The sequence below is a fragment of the Sminthopsis crassicaudata genome, chromosome 1, assembly GCF_048593235.1.
Source record: "Sminthopsis crassicaudata isolate SCR6 chromosome 1, ASM4859323v1, whole genome shotgun sequence".
Taxonomy (NCBI): domain Eukaryota; kingdom Metazoa; phylum Chordata; class Mammalia; order Dasyuromorphia; family Dasyuridae; genus Sminthopsis; species Sminthopsis crassicaudata.
The window spans coordinates 172,822,215-172,846,669 of record NC_133617.1 but is presented as its reverse complement, the minus strand read 5'-3'; the positions used below and the strand labels follow the sequence as shown (position 1 = coordinate 172,846,669).

General features: G+C 34.0%; 1 protein-coding gene across 12 annotated transcripts in view; it reads left to right on the top strand.

Moving 5' to 3' along the window:
- Positions 1 to 21,106: 21,106 nt before the first annotated feature.
- The window catches only part of MAK (male germ cell associated kinase), an 87,638-nt gene continuing 84,289 nt past the window's right edge, over positions 21,107 to 24,455 (top strand). For 3 of the 12 annotated variants that reach the window (XR_012482824.1, XM_074271481.1, XM_074271471.1), the window contains exon 1: positions 21,168 to 21,439. The gene's annotated coding sequence lies outside the window, so the exon portion shown is untranslated. Of the gene's footprint in view, positions 21,440 to 24,455 lie in introns of all 12 variants that reach the window. The other 9 variants (XM_074271462.1, XM_074271434.1, XM_074271511.1 and 6 more) reach the window with 6 other exon arrangements.

Genomic DNA, 24,455 nt, shown 5'->3' with positions numbered 1-24,455 from the left:
AGATTGCCTAGATGTCCAGGGCTGTGATTCTATGATAAGTATCACTGTATATACTACAATACTTTAAAGAGAAGTTTCCAAAAGAATGGAAAAGATCAAGAATGCTTTTAGAAGAAAAAAGTGATTGAGAAGAAATGAGTAACTACTGATCTTAAAGATATATATTTATTTTTTATCCTGTAAAATCATTTTGAGAATGGTCTGTGCATATTTGAGGATTCAATCAAAACATTAAAAGTGAAAAGTAGACATTTGCAGGAAATTTTTGATAGCCAACCACATCTTTACAAATAATTAATTGAGAACTAGCATTTTTTGCCAAGTACTTTACAAATATGAACTAATTTAATCCTCACAATGACCCTGGGAGGTAGGGATTATTATTACTCCCTTATTACAAATGAGGAAACAGAGACAGATGGTAAGTGATTTGTCCAGGATTACATGGCTATTAAGTGTCTGAGAAGATACAAACTCACATCTTTCTGACTCCAGGTTCAGTGCTATTCACTGAACTACCTGATAGCATATTTTCCTCTAGAACATTTAAAATCATATTGTGTTTATTGACTACAGAACCAAATTTCATTCTTTAAAACAAATTTCATCCTCTCTCCTCAGACAGGCATCAAAAATTATACAAGAATCAAGCATGGAAATACTTTTGTTCAATAATAACATGGAGAGGTAAATAGAAAATCACCTAAAATGTTTGCAAATATCAAGAAAGATGTCCTGTTAAGAGTTCAAACAAAATTTTTGAACTTTGTGGTGAAATTCTCCAAATGTTCCTATGCAGATAAAATTATGCTATTTGTCTGGAACTCGGGAGCACTGGAAAGCCTTTTCCATAGAAATATAACAGAAATCAACATAATTATTCATCCCAAAATTACAAAATGAAAAAAAAAACACATTACCCAGACTATGATAAGCAGTTAGGTAGACAGCCCATAGAATTAGTCCATCTCCATATCCATGTATATCTTGTATAGCACTGTATGTCTCAAGTGGAGATTGATATAGGAAGAAGACTTTGGGCATTTGGGAAATTGTGCAGCACTTTAAACAATCTCATATTTCTTGTTACCAATGAAATCAATTACTCTAATAACATTATTTCTGCAGATTTTTAGAACTTTCTATCAACCAAATTCAAATTAACAGAAAATGTAACATATAAAGAGCCAATACCAAAGAGCCAATTTTAAGGAACTCAACATGAACAAACTGTTTAAACATGTACAAATTGTTTATGTTTTCTCTACATGGGAAATACATAATTTATGTTTAAGATTTACATCAACAATAGGGTAAGCTCAAAAGAAAGACTGGCAGAGCAAAGGAAAAAATAGTAATTATGTTATGCAAATGAAGTGCAGAGGAAGAACAGACCCAGAGGCATTAGAATGGAGAGGATAGACTCATAGTTCTGAAAACTTATTCACATAGGCAACAATACATATATATCATGAAGGGTATAAACAGCCTCCAAAATCTATTAAGAAATAAGAGGGGAGGGATAGGTGGATGGGGAAGCAAAGGGTGAGGGAAGAAGACAAGGGAGAGATCCTTGGGTGGGGGGAGGTTAAGTAATAGTAAGCCAAGTTAGGGAGCAGAATTTAATGAGTCAGCAGGGATAGGAAACGTGTGTGCATATGAGATATATGTGCCTGTGAGTCTATGTATATATGTATGTATCTATATATCTATACATAAATATATCTTTTCTTAGCTATAGCTTACTTGGGGATGGGGGAGGATAAAAGGGAGATGTGTGTGTGTGTCTATATGTGTGTATGTGTATGTATACATCTCCATATCTATATATATATATGTATGTCTATGTGTGTGTATGTATATGTATATGTATATACCTACATATCTATATATAAATATATCCTTTCTTCATATAGCCTGTTTGGGGGTAGGAAATTGAAGGGAGGGAAAGAATAAAGTAAATACGGTGCATAAGAGAACAAAAGAATAATTTACAAAGAAGTAAAGAAAAGAATGAATATAATTTCTTCTACTAATATATACATATATACTCTCTTAAATTGATATTTTTGTTATATATTTTGAATCCTTCCTGATGTTCTGATGAGCATATGATAATGTTCTTTTTTGTTTCATTTCATTTTGTTTTGTATTGCTTTTCTGTTTTTTTTTTTTTTTGCTTATTCTGTTTCTTCAAATAAAATTAATTTGGAAAACATATTTTCTCAGTGATCTCAGAAAACACAATCTAAAAAATGATTTAAATTAAAATTAGCCCCCAGAGAAATAAAAAGAAATATAGTAGGTGTAAATAGGCTGTTATAAATAATGTTTCAGATGAGAAAAGTTATCAAAATGTATTTTAGAATGTATGTGGGACAAGAAGAAGTAGAAAAGTCATGTAACAAGAATAAAAGACAACAGATGGATACCCCAAAGATATTTGACACTCCTGAAAAATTAGAAGAATGAGAGAAAGACCTTCAGGATCTCATCTTTGGACTACCCTTTAAGGATCACAGTGGCTTTCAAATTTTTTGATCTTAGAATTCCTTTATACGCTTAAAATTATTAAGGAGTTTTTTTACACTCTTAAAAATTATTATAGAACCCTTTATACTCTTTTTTTATCATATAGCTTTTTATTGACAAAACATATGCATGGGTAATTTTTCAACACTGACCCTTGCAAAAACTTCTGTTCCAACTTTTCCCCTCCTTCCCTCCACCCCCTCCTCTAGATGTCAGGCAGTCCCATACATGTTAAACATGTTAAAGTATATGAATATATGTATACATATTTATACAGTTATCATGTTGCACAAGAAAAATAGGATTTAGAAAGAAGGTAAAAATAAGCTGGAAAGAAAAACAAAAATGCAAGCAAACGACAACAGAAAAAGTACAAATTCTATGTTGTGGTCCACACTCAATTCCCAGTGTTCTTTCGGAACCCTCTATACTCTTAAAAAGTATTATTATTTTTAAAATTTTATTTATAATTTTTTCACAGTATATATGCATGAGTAATTTTTTATAATATTATCCCTTGTATTCATTTTTCCAAATTATACCCTCCTCCCTACATTCCCTCCCCCCGATGACAGACAATCCCATACGTTTTACATATGTTACAATATAACCTAGATACAATATATGTGTGTAAATACCATTTTCTTGTTGCACATTAAGTATTAGATTCCGAAGGTATAAGTAACCTGGGTAGATAGACAGTAGTGCTAACAATTTACATTCACTTCCCAGTGTTCCTTCTCTGGGTGTAGTTATTTCTTTCCATCATTGATCAACTGGAAGTGAGTTGGATCTTCTTTATGTTGAAGATATCCACTTCCATCAGAATACATCTTCATACAACATTGAAGTGTACAGCGATCTTCTGGTTCTATTCATTTCACTCAGCATCAGTTGATGTAAGTCTCTCCAAGCCTCTCTGTATTCCTCCTGTTGGTCATTTCTTACAGAGCAATAATATTCCATAACCTTCATATACCATAATTTACCCAACCATTCTCCAATTGATGGACATCCATTCACTTTCCAGTTTCTAGCCACTACAAAAAGAGCTGCCACAAACATTTTGGCACATACAGGTCCCTTTCCACTCTTTAGTATTTCTTTGGGATACAAGCCCAATAGCACCACTGCTGGGTCAAAGGGTATGCACAGTTTGATAACTTTTTGGGCATAGTTCCAAATTGCTCTCCAGAATGGCTGGATTCTTTCACAACTCCACCAACAATGTATCAGTGTCCCAGTTTTCCCACATCCCCTCCAACATTCATCATTATTTGTTCCTGTCATCTTAGCCAATCTGATAGGTGTGTATATACTCTTAAAAATTATTGAAAATCCCAAAAGCTTTTATTTATTTGGGTTATATCTATTGCTATTTACTATATTAGATACCCAAACCAGTCAATTTTTAAAATAACAACAAACTTAATAAACTTATTATACTGTAATAAAATTATATTTTAATTTTTAAAAAGTCCAAAATGAAAAAAATGAAGAATTCTAATAAGTTGAATTTTTTTAAAAAATTTACATATTTTTGAAAATTTTTTTAAAATTCAACTTATTAGAAAGCATCTGGATCATACCTGCTCCTGCATTCAATTTTTTGCAAAACAAAAGTGTTTAGTTGAAGTACATGAAGAAAATATGGCTTTACCCAGATATGTAACTGGAAAGGGGAGGAGTATTTAATTAGTTAAGTAATATCTTGGTATTATTAAGAAAGTAATTTTGAACTTTCAGACTTCTTGAAAAGGCATCAAGGAGTCATAAGAGTCCTTGGGTCATATTTTGAGAATCACTGTTCTAGAGTAAATATCAAGAGTGCTAGATTGCTCTGTTAACTAATAAACAATCACAAAACTAGCAAGAACCACAACAGAACATGTATTACTAGGACACATTTTTTCCAAATACCTCAATAGCTTAAACCAGTGATGTTGCTAGTGTTCCAATAAACTAATTGATAAAATGACTAAACAATCCCAGTTTTAGAATATAAAAGAGGATGAATAGAGATTTCCAAAAACTTGAGTTTTTCCAACAGTAAATAATTTTGTTTCCATAGTCATTGCAAGTTAAGACATAGAACAATATATGATCTGATAAGAGGCTGTCTCATTAACTAATGCAAAAAGGAATTATTATTATATAAAAAGTTTATCAATCAAAAGTCTCAAAATTCTTGGATCATTCACCCAAGGGAAATAAGCTGAGGGCTAGTTTTCTTGAAAATAGTACCTACATATTATTAGCCTTTGGCTTAAAGAAGGTCGGCAACTTTCTGGCCTCAAAAATAAAATTAACTAGATACAATTCTATCTTGTAACTAAGAAACATCACAGCTAGTATTATTCTTTTACCCACCTTCATTTGGATATTTATACTGATTGGAAAGTAGGAATATTATTTTCCCACAGAACTCAGACACTCATTTTTATAAAATATCATATGCAGGAAATTTGAATTTTTTATTCTGTTTCTTAGTTTTCCTTTTGTGATCTTAATCATTATACAGTTCTGAAACTCCTACTAATAAATGTGGACTTTGAGCTCACAAATGATTAAAGATTGTTGATAGAGATAAAGTTGCAGAATGACATCTTTCTGGACAACTGCTATCCATCTACAAATAAAATGAAAAGCTGAAATGTGAAATCTATAGTTTTCAAGAAGCATGAAGCTGCTGGGTCAGCCACTACTTCTGATAATCATCTTGCATTCAGGAAGATATACCCTTCTGATTACACAGTGGTTGTTTTTAAAAATACACACAGTCACTCATTTGATCCAATCTGCTTTTTTAAACTTGACATTGATGCTTATATATTATCCCCAATTAATTTGAATAAAATTTGAGGGAGATGAGAATAAGTTGGAAAAAGAAAAAAATATAATTTTTAATGATATTGTAGGGACCCAAGTATATATTTTTTACTTTCTTTATTAGGAATTTGGAACATCTTTGAGAATGACCAAGGACTAAAGAGACTGAGACAGAGTCTGAAAGAACATTCTTCCCTTCCTCCCATCCTAAATGAGAGAGAAGAGTTGAATTCTCACCAGAGATGAGAAATGAATGAGCACGATGAAGGGAGAATTATCACAAACACTGCTAGTCTCATATTTAGCACAAACAAGAAAAGTAGAAAGAGAAACGTTTGGGTCCAAACAAAATGGGATTATTCTGAGATGGTCTTTGTTCTGCTTTAAAAAAAAAAAAGAAAGAAAAGAAAAGAAAGAAAATTTTAGACGTTTTCCAGAAAAACCCTAGAGGCTTTAATTGAACAGAACAGTAACTAGGTCATGATGCCTGGGGTTTTCCATATGAAGAAAAATGTAAAAGCTGACAATGAAACTATACTCAGGCCATTTTTTCCCCTTCTCATTCCATCTCCATGGTGGGATCAACTTTATCTCTCAGATGCTTCCTCTTTGACACTTGTATCTCAAATGAATATATCTTCTTCTCCCTTGTCATCTCTTATATCCCAGGTACTGCAACTTACCTCAGATACAGAAAATGCTTATTGTCACTCTGCATGTGAGTACATCTGTCTTCTAGGTATCAGTTGAGTTGAGATAATGATCAGCACAAGGATGGCCACAAGGTGATAATTTTTCTCCCAGTGGCATCAAATCTCAGAAACTCCTTATAAAAATGTACTAATGATTTCCTCTGAGAATGTTTGCAAGGTGAACTCTTTATTGAGGTTCATTTCTTATTCTATTAATAAGGCTTTATTCTTGCATCAATAATGACCCAAGATGGAAAATCATCACATCTTGAGTACTCACATGGGTTAGCACCATATCAAAGATTGTTTCTTAGTTCTAGATTACATCTATAATCTGGAGAAGGTAGAAGTATAATTCACACACAGGAAAGAGGATAGGGAACCCTGTTTCTGGGAAGGTATGATGATTTGTAATAGAAGTTCCTTGCTCCCTGATTTAGAGTGTGTGTGGACTTCTCTAGCTGGTTCCAGTCTCCTAACCATGTAATAAGGAAATGAACTGTTGATTGGTTGTGTAGCTGCAACTGGGGGTATTAAATAATTCTATTCAACATCTGGATGAGTCTTTGTCTTGGTTTCTTTTGGATAGATTGACATAAGAGAAGAGTTGTTACAGTGCTCTTCAGGGGGTAAAGAAGGATCTCGTTTTCTCATCTAGAGCCATTAGGAAGCTAAGAGTCCATGAACTTCTGTCTCTGTTGTGTACATCTATTCTTGCTTTGGGGTAAAGGAGGTTGAAGATGGCTGTAATCGTGTACTTTTTGAAAGGAGAGTGAATCTCCCAAAATATTAAAGCCAAGTTATGAGATTTACTGAAAGACAACCAAGACCTGCCCAGCCCAGTTTTGCAATAGCAGAGATTCAGACTCAGCCATCCATCCATCCATCATCTGTGGCACATTTGGATGGGGTGAATGCATGTAGTAAAGGACAGAAGTGATATAGGGGAGGATGAACTCCCCCAGAGATTGGTGGAAATGTTTGTATTTCTATTTTTGATCTATCTTCAAATTTTATAAATGGCAATTCACATCAATTAGTTAAACAGAATGGGGTACTGATTAGTGGCAGCTAAGAATGGGAAGAACTTACCAGAATGGAGGCTTAAATTTACCAGAATGGAGTAATTAGAGGAAAAAATAAATTTACAGATAAGAATTAGTTAGAATCCTGAGGGGAAAATAGCAGTTTTATTTTGGAAGATAAAGTTCAGAACACAACTACACATCCTTGGACTTAAAATATGGATCAGGGATAAATGTAAAAAAAATAAGAGCTAATATAACCAGTTAGACACAAATATACAGATTTTACTCCTTTGCAGGAGAAGTCTGTATGGTCTTGAGTCTTTGATGCCCCTTCTAGGAACCATGTAGATCCTGAAGAGGAAACTGGGCTGCAGATATGGAAGAAAATGGAAGTAATAAAGGTCAATTGGACAAAACATGGAGTTAGAGGAGCAAGACAGTTATAGAGGAGTAACAGTCATGGAGAGACAGGAAAATTCCTGAAGGAAGAACTACTAGACCTGGACCAAACAAGAGCCAGAGAGAAAGAACAGCAAGGATAATATAGTTGCCTTTATTTTATAATGATGATGTTTTCCTGAAGAGTTAACTTAATCAAGGGATTTTCACATGAGAATCATAATATCCTGGCACTAACGTGCAGAAAAGTTATGAGTTTAGAAAGTACCCACTCTTCTCATTCTTGTAGAATTCTCTATAGCTTTTGACATTATTAATCATTCTTTCCTTCTCTACATCCTCTCCTCTCTAGGTTTTCAGGACACAATTCTCTCCTACTTCTCATTAAAATTCTCCTACTTCTGGTTGGTTCCTTCTCTGTTTCTTTTGCTATACAGTCTCCATATCATACCTTCCAATTTCAGTTGTCCCACAGAGTTATTATGTTCTGGCACCCCTTCTTCTCAACTTTACTTGGTGATCTCATCAGCAACCACTGATTTAAATTACCTTCTCTGTGCTTGATGATTCTCAGATCTACCTATCATCCTCTAATCTCTCTGCTGATCGCCAGTCTTGCATCTACAGCTACCTTTCAGATTTTTTGAACTTGAGATCTAGTAGAAATCTTAAATTCAATATTTTATCCATATGAAAAACATCTTCACTCCTACTTTCCCTATTCTTGTATGCAACACCATCCTCCCAGTCTCTCAGGCATACAACCAAGGAGTTATCTTCAGTTCCCCATATCTAATCTATTGCCAACCCTATATATTTCACTTCTGTGATATCTCTCAAGGGGATCTCCTTCTGTCCTCTGACACTACACTCATTACTTCAACTTGGATTATTGCAATAGCTTGCTGGTGGGTTTGACTGCGTCAGATCTCTCCCCACTTTAATGCATACTTCATTCAACTACCAAAGTCATTTTTCTAAAGTACTTGTCTGACTCTCTCTGTCTCTGTCTCTCTCTGTCTCTGTCTCTGTCTCTCTGTCTCTGTCTCTCTCTCTCTCTGTCTCTGTCTCTCTCTGTCTCTTTCTCTCTCTCTCTCTCTCTCTCTCTCTCTCTCTCTCTCTCTCTCTCTCTCTCTCACACACACACACACACACACACACACACACACACACACACACACACACCCCTTCAATAGTTCCCTATTCCTTCTAGGATGAAATACAAATTGCTCTGTTTAATGTGTTCAAAGACATTCTTAATTTGTTTCTCCCACTTTCCTTACACCTTACTTTGCACTATGGTTCAGTGACTTTTGCCTCTTTGCTGTTCTATTAAAAAGATACTCACTTTTTGCTCAAGACATTTTCTTTAGTTGTCCCCCATCCTGGAATTCTTTTCTTCTTCACCTCTGCCTATTAGTTTCCCTGGCTTCTTTCAAGTCCCAAGTAATATCTTATCTTCTACAGGAAGCTTTTCCTAAGTCTTCTTAATTCTAGTGCCTTTTCTATCTTATTTCCTATTTTTTTAATGTAACTTCTTTGTATATTTTTATAAGCCTGTCATCTCTCCCCTTAGATTGGTTTCTCTTTTTTGAGCAAGGACTATTTTGACTCTTTTTGTATTCTCATAGCTTAGCATAGTGTCTGAAACCTAATTGGTATTTAATAAATGTTGATTGATTGACACAAAGTGATAGAGCCTTAAATATTATAGAAACCTTTATATAGTACTTTTAAAAATAATACTTTATGGTTGAATTGTTTGATCATGTCCAGATCTTGGCAAAGATACTGGAAAGGTTTGCCATTGCATTCTACAGTGGATCAAGGGAAAATTAAGTGACTTGCCAGAGTCAGACAGCTAGTAAGTATCTGTCTGGATTTGAATTCAAGTCTTCCTGACTAACCATGGTGCCTGTATATATTAATTAGATGGTAGCTATGTGAGTGGAAAAAAAAGGTTTAGATAGAATAAATGTTATAAGAGTAGAAATTACAAGATGTGGCAACTGATTGGATAAGTGAGGTGAGGGAGACTGAGGAATGAATGAAACCAAGATTATGAATCTCAAAAGCTGGAAAAAATAGTGGTATCTTTGACAACAGGAAAATTTCAAACAGACATAGCTTTGGGGGAAAACATAATGAATTCTTTTTTTTAACATATTGAATTTGAGACATCTCTGAGACATTCAGTTTGAAATATCCACTAGGCAACTGGTAATGTGGGATTAAAGCTCAGAAGAGAGACTGGAGTTGGATATATAATAAGTGGAAATTCTTAACATGGAGTTGTTAATTCATTGAATTTATATCCATGGAAACTGATAAAAACAAAATTTACTACTAAGTCCCATTTTGTATCTAAAGAGCAGTACTTTTAAGGAATCTATAAAAAACTTAAAATGATAAGTTGGAATGCAATGAATACTTCTCTTTAAGAACTATGTCACAAGTTAAAAAAACAAAAACATTGTTCAAATTATGTGAACAATGTGGGGTAAACACTTCTTGAATTGCTATCATTAAGCATGAACTTGGTGAAATATCATATTGCCATAACTTTTTCTGAGTCAATGAATTAAACATGTAAACAAAGTTGGTGGTCTTGGAAACATTGATAAAAATCAGATCCACCAGTTAGTGTTGACAGAAGTAAGCATACCTCAGGTGGCATAATATACTATTTTCTCTTAAGCAGGATAATATTAAGACATATTTCAGAAAAGACTGAAAGGAACTGAACAATTTGTTCAAAAAGCTATATTCAGGTTTAGTCTACTTAACATAAAGCATGGGAAAATGCCCATAGAGAAAATTAAATTGTGATTAAAAATCTATTTGAAGGGAAGTCTAAAATACCCAGACTGTTTCTACATTTATTAAATAGACTGATTATTCTTTTAATTATCTTCTTCAATTTGTGTTAGATGGACCATTTTTCATCAATATCTTTGATAAAGATATAGATGTTAATTCATCAAAATTGGAGTTGACACTGGAGGTATAGCTAACACATTTGGATAACTGAGACCAAATTCAGAAAGATCTCAACTTGCTTAAACTTTTGGCCAGATTGAGTAGGAACAAATTTAATAGGAATTAAAATGAAGTCTAGCCCCTGAATTCTAAAAACCAATTTCACCCATAGAAGATAGGAATATATAGTTAGAAAACAATTTATTTTAAAATATTTTTGAATATTTAAGTGGATTGTAGGTTAATGTGGGTATGATATTTTGGTCAAAAAAGTTAATGTGATGTTAGACTACATGAAAAGAGGCATAGCATCTAAAACTCCCCCCTAGTCCAACAATAACTGGAATTTTAGACTTTATTCTGGATGCTATATTTTCAAAAAGACACAAATAATTTGGATAATCAGAGTGTACAAGTAGAATACAGAAGGATCTCAAGTTCATGACATATAAGTATTAGTTGAAGGAACTGGGCATATTTATCCTGGAAATAAGAAGATAATTGTGGGTATATGATTATAGTCTTCAAAATATTTGAAAGACCTTGAAATTAATGGAGGACAGTTGTTGTTTGGCCCCAGGAAACACAACTAGGAGCAATTGGTAAAAACTGGAAAACAAAACAAAACAAACTAGACTTCCTGAAAAAAGAAAATACCTTATAAGTAGTTATCTTAGAGCAGTAGGACCTTTCTTGATAATTAGTGGTTGACTTCATATTGGAAATCTTCAAATCAAGGTTGAAGCATGACTTGTCCAGTATGATAAGAGGACACAGGCACAGGTTAAAACAGAAAGTTTCTGAGATTCCTTCCAACTCTGTGATGCTAAGATATATGATTTTAAAAGATACTTCAAGACATTTCTTACATTTTAATGAGGATATATAAGTTCTTATACTTGAATTTCAAGAATCAACCTCAAAAGTAAAAGAAAGGGAAGGAAGGCATGATTAGAGAACTGTTAATCTAACAAAATATTGAGGGAGGGGTTTAATGCATTTCAAACTCAATATAAGCCAACAGAATCCAAGTAAATTAAGGCCACTTTAGGCTGCATGGTATGCAGAAAAAATTAATAGCTCCTTAATATACCCAATATACTTTTATGTGATATAAGGATTAATTAAATGAAATGACAGTTCAGTCTGAAGAAAAAAAAATTAGCATCATGATAGTTATGTTCAAGTATTTAAATGATGTCGGACATGAAAGATTCCAGATTTGTTCTGCTTGGTCCAAGACAGAATTAGAAGCAATCAGTGAAAGTTATATGTGGCAGTTTCATTCCAAAGACTTCCCAAGTACATATGAATGAGCCCTGAATTCAGATTATCCAATTCATGGCCTCTGCATTCCTGAAACTTTCCAACAAAGCTGCATCATCCTTGGATTGAGGCCACCAGCCTATGGCATTTGTCTTTACCATTAAGCCTTTCTGTGGAGCTTTCTTGGATCAGGCAGACCTTGATTTGTCAGCTCCTGCATCCTGTCCATACTCCTCTAAGCTACTTTGTCTAGTCCTAGATGCTAAGCAATGGCCTCTCATAAGCATAAAACAGAAAAGCAGTGGAAAAACTAATTTAAAGAAACTTATCAAATCAACCAACTAAGCAAAGTTACCTCAAGGGCATATTTAAGGATTAAAATGGAAGGACAAGAAGGATAAAAAAAGGAAAATGGAAAAGATCCGGAAAGCATATTAAAACAAAAAATGGACAATGTGATCACCACATAGTCTCTAACATCTTAGTAATGCATGTACTTATAAGGATAGCAAAAATGGCACTAAAGAAAACAAAGATGGAAAATTAGCTATATTGGACCAAGCACATATAGATGAAATCTATGCTAGAAGTGAGCCAATTGTGAAGTCATTTAGGACCACTATTTAAGATGGCTAAAGGAAGAGAAGATACCAGAGACATGGGGAAAAAATCCAGATTATATCAATGTCAAAAAGAAACACAAAAATGGGTAGCCAAGTAATATAGTGGATAGAGTGCTGAGCCTGGAGCCAAGAAGATCTGAGATTAAATCTAGCCTCTGATATTTATTATGTGATTCTGGAAATGTCACTTAATCCTGTTTGTCTCAGTTTCCTCATTTCTAAAATGAGCTGGAGAAAGAAGAATCAGACATGCCTAAAACAATTAAATGCCAACAACAAAAATGTAAAAATAAATTGAGTAGGAAACTTCAACAACTACAGACCCATTAAAAATATTTTATGAGAATCATTTATCTGTACAGTGGAAGCATCTTTACTCAAGACATTAAAATGTGAAAGCTTTCATAATTAATATTTAACAATTGTTCATTCCTTTCAGGAACTGAAGCAAACAGTGTTAAGTTATTTGCCCAGAGTCATGCAGCTGGAATCTAAGGCTGGATTTGAACATAGGTCTTCCTCTCTTTAAGACCAATACTTTACCCACTGAACTACTAAAGCTATCCTATATGTAATAACAGATTACTTTTACTATTTACAACTGACTAACAGATATAGATCAGATATGTCAAACACACAGCTTACAAACTGCATTTTAATCAATGGCAATACTTCTGAGTAATTGTAAATGCAATTGGGAAATATTTTACAAAATAAATAAAACTATCATAAAACATAGATGTCAATATGTGGTTCTCTAAGCAAATTGCACCCAAAGTGATCCTTATATGGTGTAGCAGCCCCTCTCTCTAAGTTTGATAGTGCTGAACATAGAGAACATAAGATCCCATTGTACTTGGTTTCTTGATTATAAAGAAAAAAGCAAAGAGGACTACAATTAATTCACTATTGTTCACTACTACCAAGTTGGATTTATGCCAGGAATTCAAAGTTGGTTCAACATTAGGGAAATTTAAGTTTCTAGAGCTCAAGTAGGATGAGATCAAAAAATGAAATTCTTTTTTTTATGTCTTCAAAGAGTTTATTTTCTTTCTTTTTAAAGACTTTTTTATTTCATTAATTTTATAATTATACATTTTTGACAGTATATATGCATGAGTAATTTTTTTATAACATTATCCCTTGTATTCATTTTTCCAGATTTTCCCCTCCCTCTCTCTACTCCCTCCCTTAGATCACAGGCAAGCTCATAAATTTTACATGTGTTACAGTATAACCTCGATATAATATATGTGTGTAAATCCAATTTTCTTGTTGCACGTTAAGTATTAGATTCCGAAGGTATAAGTAACCTGGGTAGATAGACAGTAGTGCTAATATTTTACATTCAATTCACAGTAGTATAGTGTAGTTGGTGTAGTTGTTTTTGTCCATCATTGATCAACTGGAAGTGAGTTGGATCTTCTTTATGTTGAAGATATCCACTTCCATCAGAATACATCCTCAAACAGTATTGTTGTTGAAGTGTATAGTGATCTTCTGGTTCTGCTCATTTCACTCAGCATCAGTTCATGTAAGTTTCTCCAAGCCTTTCTGAATTCATCCTGCTGGTCATTTCTTACAGAGCAATAATATTCCATAGCCTTCATATACCATAATTTACCCAACCATTCTCCAAATGATGGACATAAAAAAATGAAATTCTAACAACAACATGTTAATCATATCAAAAATGTTTTTTTTTAAATTAGATCTTCTTTCACCAAGAAAATACTACAAATATTATCAGTTGGTAATATAATAGTATAATAGTTTTTAAAAGTTTAAATAGTTTAAAAAGATGAATACAAGTTAAGAAAAATAATAAAGTGATCTGTTTCCTAAAGGGATAACAGGTGAAAGCACTTGGAGATGCAGAACTGATTTCTGACTTTGTTTTATAAAATGTTGATAGTTCTATGAATTGTTCCAAATTCTTGGGCAAACATGCAAGTATACACAAACAAACATATATACACATTCACACCATCACTTTGATTTTATGAAACATTAGCCCAATTATTGCACTCCTTTTTAAAAAACAAAACAAAATACTCAATCTTATTTTTATTAAAATATTTTGCTTTTGTATCACTTTTACGTTTGAATATTTGTTTCTCTCCTTCCCTATCCTTTTTCACTTTACCCCTTTAACAAAGATTTAAAAAGAAGAAGAAAAGAGAAGTTTAGTAAAAAATAACCAACATTAATTGCCTGAAAGCATTATTACATCACATTTCTAATTCCTCACCTCTGCAAAGATGATAGGGAAATGCATTTTTCTCAACTCTGCTGCTAGGTCAAGACTGGCCAGTACTCACTTTAGATTTGCTGTTCATTATTATTCTCTCCATTTTAATTGTTATCAACATTGTGTTTACATGTCATCCTCATATTAATTATGAGAACAAAAAATTGGCACCTGTATCTTAAGCCACTGAAAACTTAGAAAATGTGTCAATGCCCAGTTACCTCAAGACTAGTAAGTACAGAAAAGATTGTCTTTAAGTTCAGGCCTATATGTTCTGAACAATGAGATCTCACAAAATTATTTTGGTTTTCCATATTATAAAATAAAAAAATTAAGAAAAATTTAAATTGCAAAAGAAAATATGCATCAATCTGCACTCAATAGTTCATCAGTTCTCTCTCTCGTCATGAATAGCATTTTTAATCATGAGTCCTTTGGAATTGTCATGGATCATTCTATTGATCAGAGTAGCTAAGTGTCCCAGATGATCATTCTTACAATATTGCTGTTGTTTTTAGTACAATATTTCCCTACTCCTACACACTTCATTTTACAGCAGTTCATATAAGTCTTCTGATTTTTTTAAACCATCTTCTTCATTATTTCTTATAGTACTCCATCACACTCATATATCAATTTGTTAGCCATTACCCAACTGAAGGGGCATCTCATCAATTTCTAATTCTTTGCCACCACAAAAAAAGAACTGCTACAAATAATTTTGTATATATGCATCCTTTCATCTTTTGTTTTTCTTTTTTATCTTTTGGGGGGTATAGACCTAACAGTGGTGTCACTGAATCACTCCAAGGATATGTCCAGTTTTATAGCCCTTTGGGTATAGTTACAAATTATTCTCCAGAATGTGTTGGACTAGGTCACAGCTCTACCACAAGTGCATTAGTGCATCAATTTTCCACATCCCTTTCAGTATTTATCATTTTCTTTTTCTGTCATGTTAGACAAACTGATGGATATGAGGTGGTATCCAAAAACTTTTTAAATTTGCATTTCTCTAAATAGTAGTACTTTAGAATATTTTTCATATGACTATATCACCTTTCTTTCTTCTTCTGAAAATGTCTTTTTCATTTCCTTTGACATTTTATTAGCTGGGGAATAGTCTTATTTTTTTTATAAATTTATGTCACTTGCCTATATATTTGAAAAATGAGGCCTTTACTAAAGAAATTTACTGTAAAAATTTTACATCTAATTTTGGCTTCATTACTTTTGTTTGTGCAAAAATTTTTAGATTTAGTGTAGATCTCATATAATTTTTAAGTAATAGTTTTTTATTTTCAAAATATATGCAAAGATAGTTTTCAACATTTACCCTTTCAAAAACCTTGTGTTCCAAAATTTTTCCCTCCTTTCCTCCCACCTCTTCCCTTCACCCCTTCCCCTAGACAGCAAGCATTACAATATATGTTAAACATGTGTAACTCTTCTATATATATTTCCATGTTTATCATTCTGCACAAGAAAAATCAGATCAAAAATGAAATAATGGCTCATTTCCTACAACAATTAACATTTTTCAATAAAACAATATAAAATATATCCAAATTATGTTTTGCATTTTGCTTTCATCTTTTAGTGGTACAGAGTGAATATTTGCCACATAATTATCCATTCAAAGAAAATTTGCTACTAAGTATTGGGAACTGAATGGAAGAATATAATTACTTTTCCAGTTCAGGAACTTGACCTCTAAATCTAAGAAAATCAATTTCTACATATTTTCTCATGATTCTCTGAATGATCAAGTTCATCATTCCTTAAAATAATATTCTCTTACACTGATGTATCATAATTTGTAAAGCCTAATATCTGTGGATATGGAAAAGTTAAGAGACTTGTTCAGGGGCTATTATGTTGTAATTGAAACCAAGTTAACTACATATACTACTTTGCTTCAACCTTTTGTTATTTAATATTATGTTATAAATTTAAAGCCTGGCTTCTTGAATCCTGACCTTGTTAGTTATTCTTCCCACCTTTGAAATGTAACATGACTGATTTAAGTCCCACTTTTTCAGGACCATCCCATTATATCTAACGTTCTGGTTTTAGATACCCTGAGAGAGACTGTGTCTTCTTTTCTCTGCCATCAGCTTGAGTTTCTTTTAGCTAAGTTTTACTCATTTTAAGGGAAGTTTTACTCATTTTAAGGGAAGTTTTACTCATTTTTAAGGGAAGATCTATCAACTACTTAACATTAGATTTAATTTTTACAAAATTTACCCTGAAAATATTGCAAGAGTATAAACACAAACATTTCCCTCAAAGACCCAGGGACATCATTCCACTTTATCTCCAAGCTCCCCACTCTCTGCAGGTGACACCTTAGATTGGGGGAGGTGGCAGTGATTAGGCTCAAAATTTAAGCAACTTCCTCTATCCAATATCTTTTCCCATAATGGAAAAGAGGACAGTGATGTCATAGGAGGAGTTAAGTTAAATGGGCAATATCTCATTACAGCAAAGAAAAACAAATAAGCAAATAACATAGCAACCATGGGTAATGATTTCAACATTCCCTACCTTTAATACTCCACTTCTGCAAAGAAAGGAGATTTATTTCTAATCTCTTTTCAGAGGCAAGATTAGTAATTATAATTACATTCTTTGTTTCCTCATATTGTTCTTTCCTACATTACTGTAAAGCTTATATAGCTTTGTTTACTTCCCTCTACATCAGTTTCTACAAATCCTCCTATGTTTCTCTAAATTCCTCATATTTGTAGTTTTTATGGCACAATAATAAGCCATGCCAATCATTTACTATATTTGTTCAATTATTCCCAAATTCTCCTAATTTTTTTCTTAAAACAAAATTGTCCTATCTGTTCAACTATCTTCTATTGATAATTATCACATTCACGATATTTACAAGAAAGACAAAAACTTACCTAAGCAAAAATCTCCTTGAAAATTTAAACTTACAAGTAAAAGCTAATGAGTATATGAAGCAACGTGAAATATTAAAACAAAATCAAAAGACCAAAAAGGAATAAAAGAGAATGCAAGTTACTTAATGGTAAAACCAAGTGACATGGAAAACAGATTAAAGAAGGAAAAAAAAGGAATAATCGAACTTCCTGAATACTTGAAAAAAAGAATCTAGACATAATGTTTCAAGAAATTTTAAAAGAAAACTGCCCAGATCTCTTACAACCAGAAAACAAAGAGAAAATAGAAAGAATTCATTAGTTGCTTCCTGAAATAACCATTAAAATGGAAACTATCAGGAACATTATAGACAAAATCAAGAGCTTCAGGTCAAAGAAAAAAATGCTTCAAGCAACCAGAAAGAAAGAATTTAAATAATGAAGGTCCATAGTCAAATTCAAACATGATTCAGAAACTGAAATTATAAAGAATAGAGAGCTTAGAACACAATATTATAAAAGTTATTGTATTTGTCCTTCATAAAGAGATATTTTTTCACTTTAAAAATTAGAAACAACAAATATTTAAATGAATAAATTTAATTATTGAAAACCTCAAATGATTATCTAGAAATCATTATTAAATTATTTCAAATTCCATTTGGGTGGAAGCCAGCTAATACTATATTTGCCAAAATAATGTTGAGAAATACAATATATCTTTCCCCAAAAGTCTTAGTACAGTTGTAAACTAGTAAAGCTTTAATACTTTAAATCCTTTAATACTTCAAATCTAAGGTTAGCTTTCATACAAACATTATTTAATTTTGAGTTCATTTACTTCATGTACAAATGAAGAAAACAGCATAAAACAGCTCAATAGTACTATGCAAGTCTTCTTATCTCAGATATGATCTTTTTATACAAGCTATATTAAATTACTTCTGTGCTACATTCCCTATCAGAGGATTTACTAGGTGAATCTCAATTTTTAATACTTTGTTTTGAGCTTTGTTTTCACTGAAGAAAAGGGATGCATTCATTCAAGAATTATATTATAAAGATATCCATTTATTGCTATCCTCATCCCCTTTACTCTATCCTCACCTCCCAAGAATTTTATATCCTTGCCAGTCTGGATGAAGAGAAAAATATTTATAAAATATGCTTTAACAATATTGGAGAAATATCCATCTGAACCACTAAATAATCTAAGGTAACTTTAGGTTTTCATGAAATTTTTTGGACAATGCTACAGATTTTAATTTCTAGGAGTCAATGAAGGTGGACACTAGTACAGACTTGAATTTCTTAGGGGAGGAATAAAAGTGGGCCAAGATGTGGAGATGATATAATTCAGGGCAGGGATGCATTCAAAGATGGAGGGAGTATATATTGAAATGTTTTATATAGATCAAAGGTTCACCAGTTATATTACACTAGTTATGTATTTCTGAGATGTTTTGATAAACATATTTTCTGATTCTCTAATTTAAATAATTTGATCCTATTTGTATTATAAAAAGACACACTTGATTTTTAAACTCCATTAATAAAAGTCCTGAAATAATGTAAAGGAGAGAAAAAAAAACACATATCACCTGAAAAATTCCTATTATATGTGTTATAATTATTCTAAGTCCATTCTTCAGAGGTAGAAAGGCTATATATCCCCCAATAAACTTTCAACAAAGTTTGTGAGTACCTTTGAGTTGTTGCGGATGTGGTTCCCTCATTGTTGAGTGCTGATAATGAATGCCCCAGCAACAATTTAACCAATTTATATCAATGAGCTTTTCAAAGGATAATTTACTTCAAAGATATAACAAGAACAGAAATTCATTCCTGGAGATACCTACTAGCTCATTCTCTGGAGAATATGGGCCAAGATTTCACTTTAACTTTCTGAAGCTCATAAAGTCATAGCCATCTCCAATTTAAAGTAGAAAGAATAAACAAAATAAGTAACATTTTCATAGTACTTTAATATCTAAGAAGCTCTGTCTTTACAACCTGGGAGGTTGGTAGTGCAGAGTATAATTGTCATTTTGTAAACGAGATCACCAAATGTTCACTCTAAGAGTTCCAGGTAAACTATAGATTCCCTGCATATTAAAACTTCCATTTAATGTATTTGCATTTCCAATGCCTTAGTGCCTGACACATAAAAGGCACTTAATATTGTTGATTTATTCTTCTTGAATTGCCAAAACAAGTATGCATAGGATTCAAATTTGGTTTCCTGACTCCCAAATTCACCTATTGCTGCTGTGCTTCACTGATTCTGAAGAAGTGGTCCCTGGATTACAATCCCAGTTGGTACCCTGATCTACTGCCAAAATTAGTCTTAATCAGTTCATGATTTGAAGGCAATCGTGGCTCCCCTTTGCTTAGGAGTCTAATATCTAGAGTCTCATTAAAGTTTAATTCCTTATTGAGCACTTAGAAAGAATTCAAAAATTAATTTGTTGTTTGAGTATAAAGTGCTATGCAAATCTATTATTAACATAGAAAATAAACGTTTTCATTATGTAGCAAACCTAACTCTTGAAGGGTTTCATCCCCAACTTTCAGGATAATTGCTCGAGGTACATTCTTCTTATCTGATCATTCAGTTATAAATTAGTATCTTCACATGCATGACAGGCTGGTGACTTCAGACGTCATAACAGAAAAAAACCAAGTTGTTGGAAAGGAAGATTTAGTTATTGATAAATGGCACTTGGCAATGGACTTCTGGAATTGTTGTGAAACACTGCTCCCCTGTGATGATTTAAGACATAGCATTCATTTAAGAAGAGAAGATGCTGTTCAAGATGTTTGATGTAAATGAAAGAAAATAATAAGTAATGAATTTTCCCACCAAAGTGCTGATTTTCCCACCAAATTCAGCTGCAGAAATTCCTCTCCTTTGGATAAGAACATACATTAAAATTTCAGCTTTGTGGTTTTTATTCTCAAAATATTGTATAAAACTTTTTTTTCTTTGAAGTTTAATTGTTTGACAGATTTTAAGAGTACAGAATTTAAGGGTTTTTTTCCTTCAAAATGAACAGAAAGCACACAGTTGTAGCAAGATTAGGATTGGATTAGTATGAGAGGGGGGGAAAATCCTGCATGATAGGAATATGTACCTTCCTCCAGAAAGAAAGGCTTTCTTTCCAACAGAAGCTCTGATTATGACTGGAAAACTATTAAATGACAAATTCATTGATTCACCAAGTTTCGTCAATAAATTGTTGAACACCTAACACGTGGAAAGCATTCTATTGTATGTTCTGGGGAAATAGGAAAATGCACAGCGCAGCGTTTGTCAGTCTGATTAAGGGTCCCACGAATTTTTACAGAAGCAATATTGGTTTATGTGGATTCTGAGAAGGATGGTTCCCTCTGGGTTAATAAATGTTTGTTAGATTGCACTGGACTCTCTGAATGGGGATGGATTTCAGCTTCGGGACTCAAATATACGTGCAATCCCGTAGTGCTCAAGTGATCTAGATCTCTTCCCTTCACTCCCTCCAGAGCCAACACAAGGCACTAGGAGAAACTGTTCTGATGGAGAACAGGAGGAGCCACGCCTCCAACCTGTACCACCTAGAACTCGAACCAAGATGGCGGAGTGCGTTTCCGCTCCGGAAGCCCTGCCCCTTTCACCTGAACCCCTCCCCCTCTGGTCTCGGACTGAGAGCAAGGGTGTGATCTCGCGCCCCGTGGTTTCCAAGGAGACGAAATATACACGGCGCAGGGGCTTCACAAGGGAGTGAGCGAGGTAAGCGGGCGGCGCCGGCAGGTAAACCTGAGAGGGCCGCCGGGCCTCGCCGCCCTCCCGCCCTTCTCAGTCCAGTCCAGCTGGCCCTGCCCGGCCCGGCCCGGCCCGGGATGCCCCCCCGGCCCCCTGCCCGACCACGGCCAACCGCCGCCGCCGTGAGCCGGGGCCCAGACATCGGTGAGGGGGGGTTGCTTTGAATGGGGTTTCGGGGAGGAGGGTAGAGGGAGGGGAGATGTGTGGATTGGGGGTCTGGCGGGGTGAGGGGAGGGTCGGGGTCTGTGTCGGGGTGCTGGGAGGAGGTAGTGACTGAGAAAGGGGTGTGTAAAGGACTCTTCTTCCTCGGGAAGCTGGAAGCAGACACCTGCGGGATGTGGGATGAGGTGTCAGGGTTCGAGGAGTCCCGGTTCTCCGGCCTCGGGAGGATGCGCTCTCCCGTCCCTGCTTGGACTTCTGCTGAAAATACTTCACTGAATAGGGGATCATTTGGGGACCCAAGTTTGATGCGATATTCATTAGAAAGGGAAAGACAAAACGAGAGAGAGAGATGGACTCAATTATCTTTGCACAGAATACATAATAGTATCGTACTCGGATGCAACCCAGTTGATAGCATGATCCTTAAGTTGTAAGACTTTTGAATGAGAAGACTTTGCTTTTGTGTCTCCTTCTTGCGAGGCTGCTTGGACCTCCCTACTTCCCCCCTTTCCACACCCACCCCCGTCCCCTGGGTATTGAGGCTGCATGTGCGGATAACTCCTGAAGGACCTAATAAGCATAAAGTCTCCTTTCTGTAATACGATTTTCTCTCAGCTTAATGATAATTCTGGGTGCCGGAAAATGCTTCAAGGTAGCAAAGCCTTGATTGACGGAGGGTACAATAATTTATTTTAATGAAACTAGAAATCTGGGAATTTAGGAGTGGGATTAGAAATCTCAAATTCCTGGAAAGTTGGTTTAGTAGTTATATCAAATTCTTAATTGATAAACTGAAGATTTTTTTAAATTTTGTTATTTAAAAGAAAAACTTAATTTGAGGAAAGACACTGCCCCCAAGTCCTGTGTTAAAATCAACTATTCTTTTCGATGATGCCAAACTCCTTATAAAGAAAAACAAAAAGTTCGGAGTTGGCCTTTGGACATAACAGGATGCATACAGAAAAAAGGTTTCTTACTTTTTATCTTCCATACATACTACTTACCTGTCCTTGTAGTTTTGCCTCCTTCCTTTTACCCCCACCCCTAAGTTGGCTAATATTCTCTCCTCTTTATTAAAATCTTCCTCAGAAAAGTATCATCAGTCATTTTGTACCACAGTAGAAATTTGATGTATACTTCCTCTGTGACTTCGGAATAATGACTAAATCTGTATTCTCATCTACAAATAGAGGTTTGGACTTGATACTAATTTAACAGCTCCAAATTGAGGGGGTTCTATGAGGTCAATCTGTAAGGAATTTTCCTATTTTAAACTATGTCTCTAGTTGTGGAATGAAAAGATTTTTCTCCTGTTAACTGTACTTCAAGTCTGGACAAACAGAGAATATCTCTCTATCTCTATACCAAAGAGAATCATGAGCACACATTATAAAATGTTTTTTTGGGGGGGAGGGCAGAATGTATTATGTATATGCATAGGTTGTATATAGCCATGTATATATATATATATACATACATACATAAATGATTCTATATGTAAATGTGTGCATGTACATAACATTTCTTTTGTGGTTGGAACTTGTAGTTTCATCCATTTAGAGAACTCTTGGGTGAAAACAAAACAAAACAAAACAAATCTCTTGTCCCTCTACCATATGAAAGGGTCCAGATCTGAAATTCTGTTAACTGTGATTATAATCTGCTATTCTCTCTACTGTTACACATCCAGTTGCTGAACTTCACTTTCTTCATCTCTAAAATGGGGATAACAATGTCTGTGCTGCCTACTTCAAAGTATTGCTATAAGGAAAGTGTTGTTTTTTTTTTACTTTACAGCTCTATAGAAATGTGCATTGTTGCTAATAAATTTAATGTTCATTATGTCCCTTCCCCCAGAAAAATCTCAATATTGGTGTGATCTCTTATAGATATCCTTTTCTTCCTTTCTTCTGTCATCTTTCCCCATCTTCCAATACAATCACTCAAAATAAAATATTTTAATATTGTTTTGTACTTTCCATTTCCTCAGAAATGAAAAGGATACTTTCCATGAATTATAGTTTAAACATCTTCCAAGTTCCCTGACCTAGAATCATGCTTGGGTAGAAATTACCTAACCTGTCCTGTCTGGAGCCAATAAAACAACAATCTAGTTTATTATTAAGAGAGACAGCAATATTTCAGGAGAACAGTGAATCAGGAATCACAACACTTGAGCCACCAAGAGGAATGACTCACCAGGGTCACATACTTGGTTATGTCTCAGAACCTGGTCTTTAAGTACAAATCTTAATGATTTCAAGACGTGTGTCCTTTGTGTGTGTAAATATATGCAATATGTTACATCATGTGTGCATATGTATAAACACGTATATTTGATCATGTGTAGGTAATATCCATGTGTATATGTGTGTGTGTGTGTGTGTGTGTGTGTGTGTATGATCATAAACTTCAGCTTCAAGACATAAATCACAGAAGATATATAATTTATGACATATATTTGTATGGAGAACCTATAGACCTTGTCCATCAGTTTATATATCTGGAAACAAATGGTACAAATGGATTGAGGGGGCCCAATGCTGAGCAAGAGGAAAAGGACGTTTTGGAAATTGCAAAGGCCCTTTAATGACCCCATACTTTACGTGAAAACAAAGAGCCACCTTTTGATATCATTCTCTTTGTTTTCTGAAAAATTTTAAATGAATATTACACAGGGGGCAATGGAAAAAAATGTTAGGATATGAAGAGACTGCAACATATAAACTATGAATAACTTTAAAAATAGATCTTAAAGATAGTATGAAGAAATGGTATATTAAAAAAGCGAAAATAGATTGGATATATATGATCGAATGACTAATGAGTAGCCATAGTACTCTCTAGATATATTCAGGTTATCAAGAAAAATCAGAGGCCTTATATTTAACTTAAAAGATTGGCATGGGCACAAATTGAAAGGATAAGCAGGTATTGATAGATTGTCAGCTATAGTGTTGGAGAGAGCTAATCAACATAATTACATATCTATTTGCAT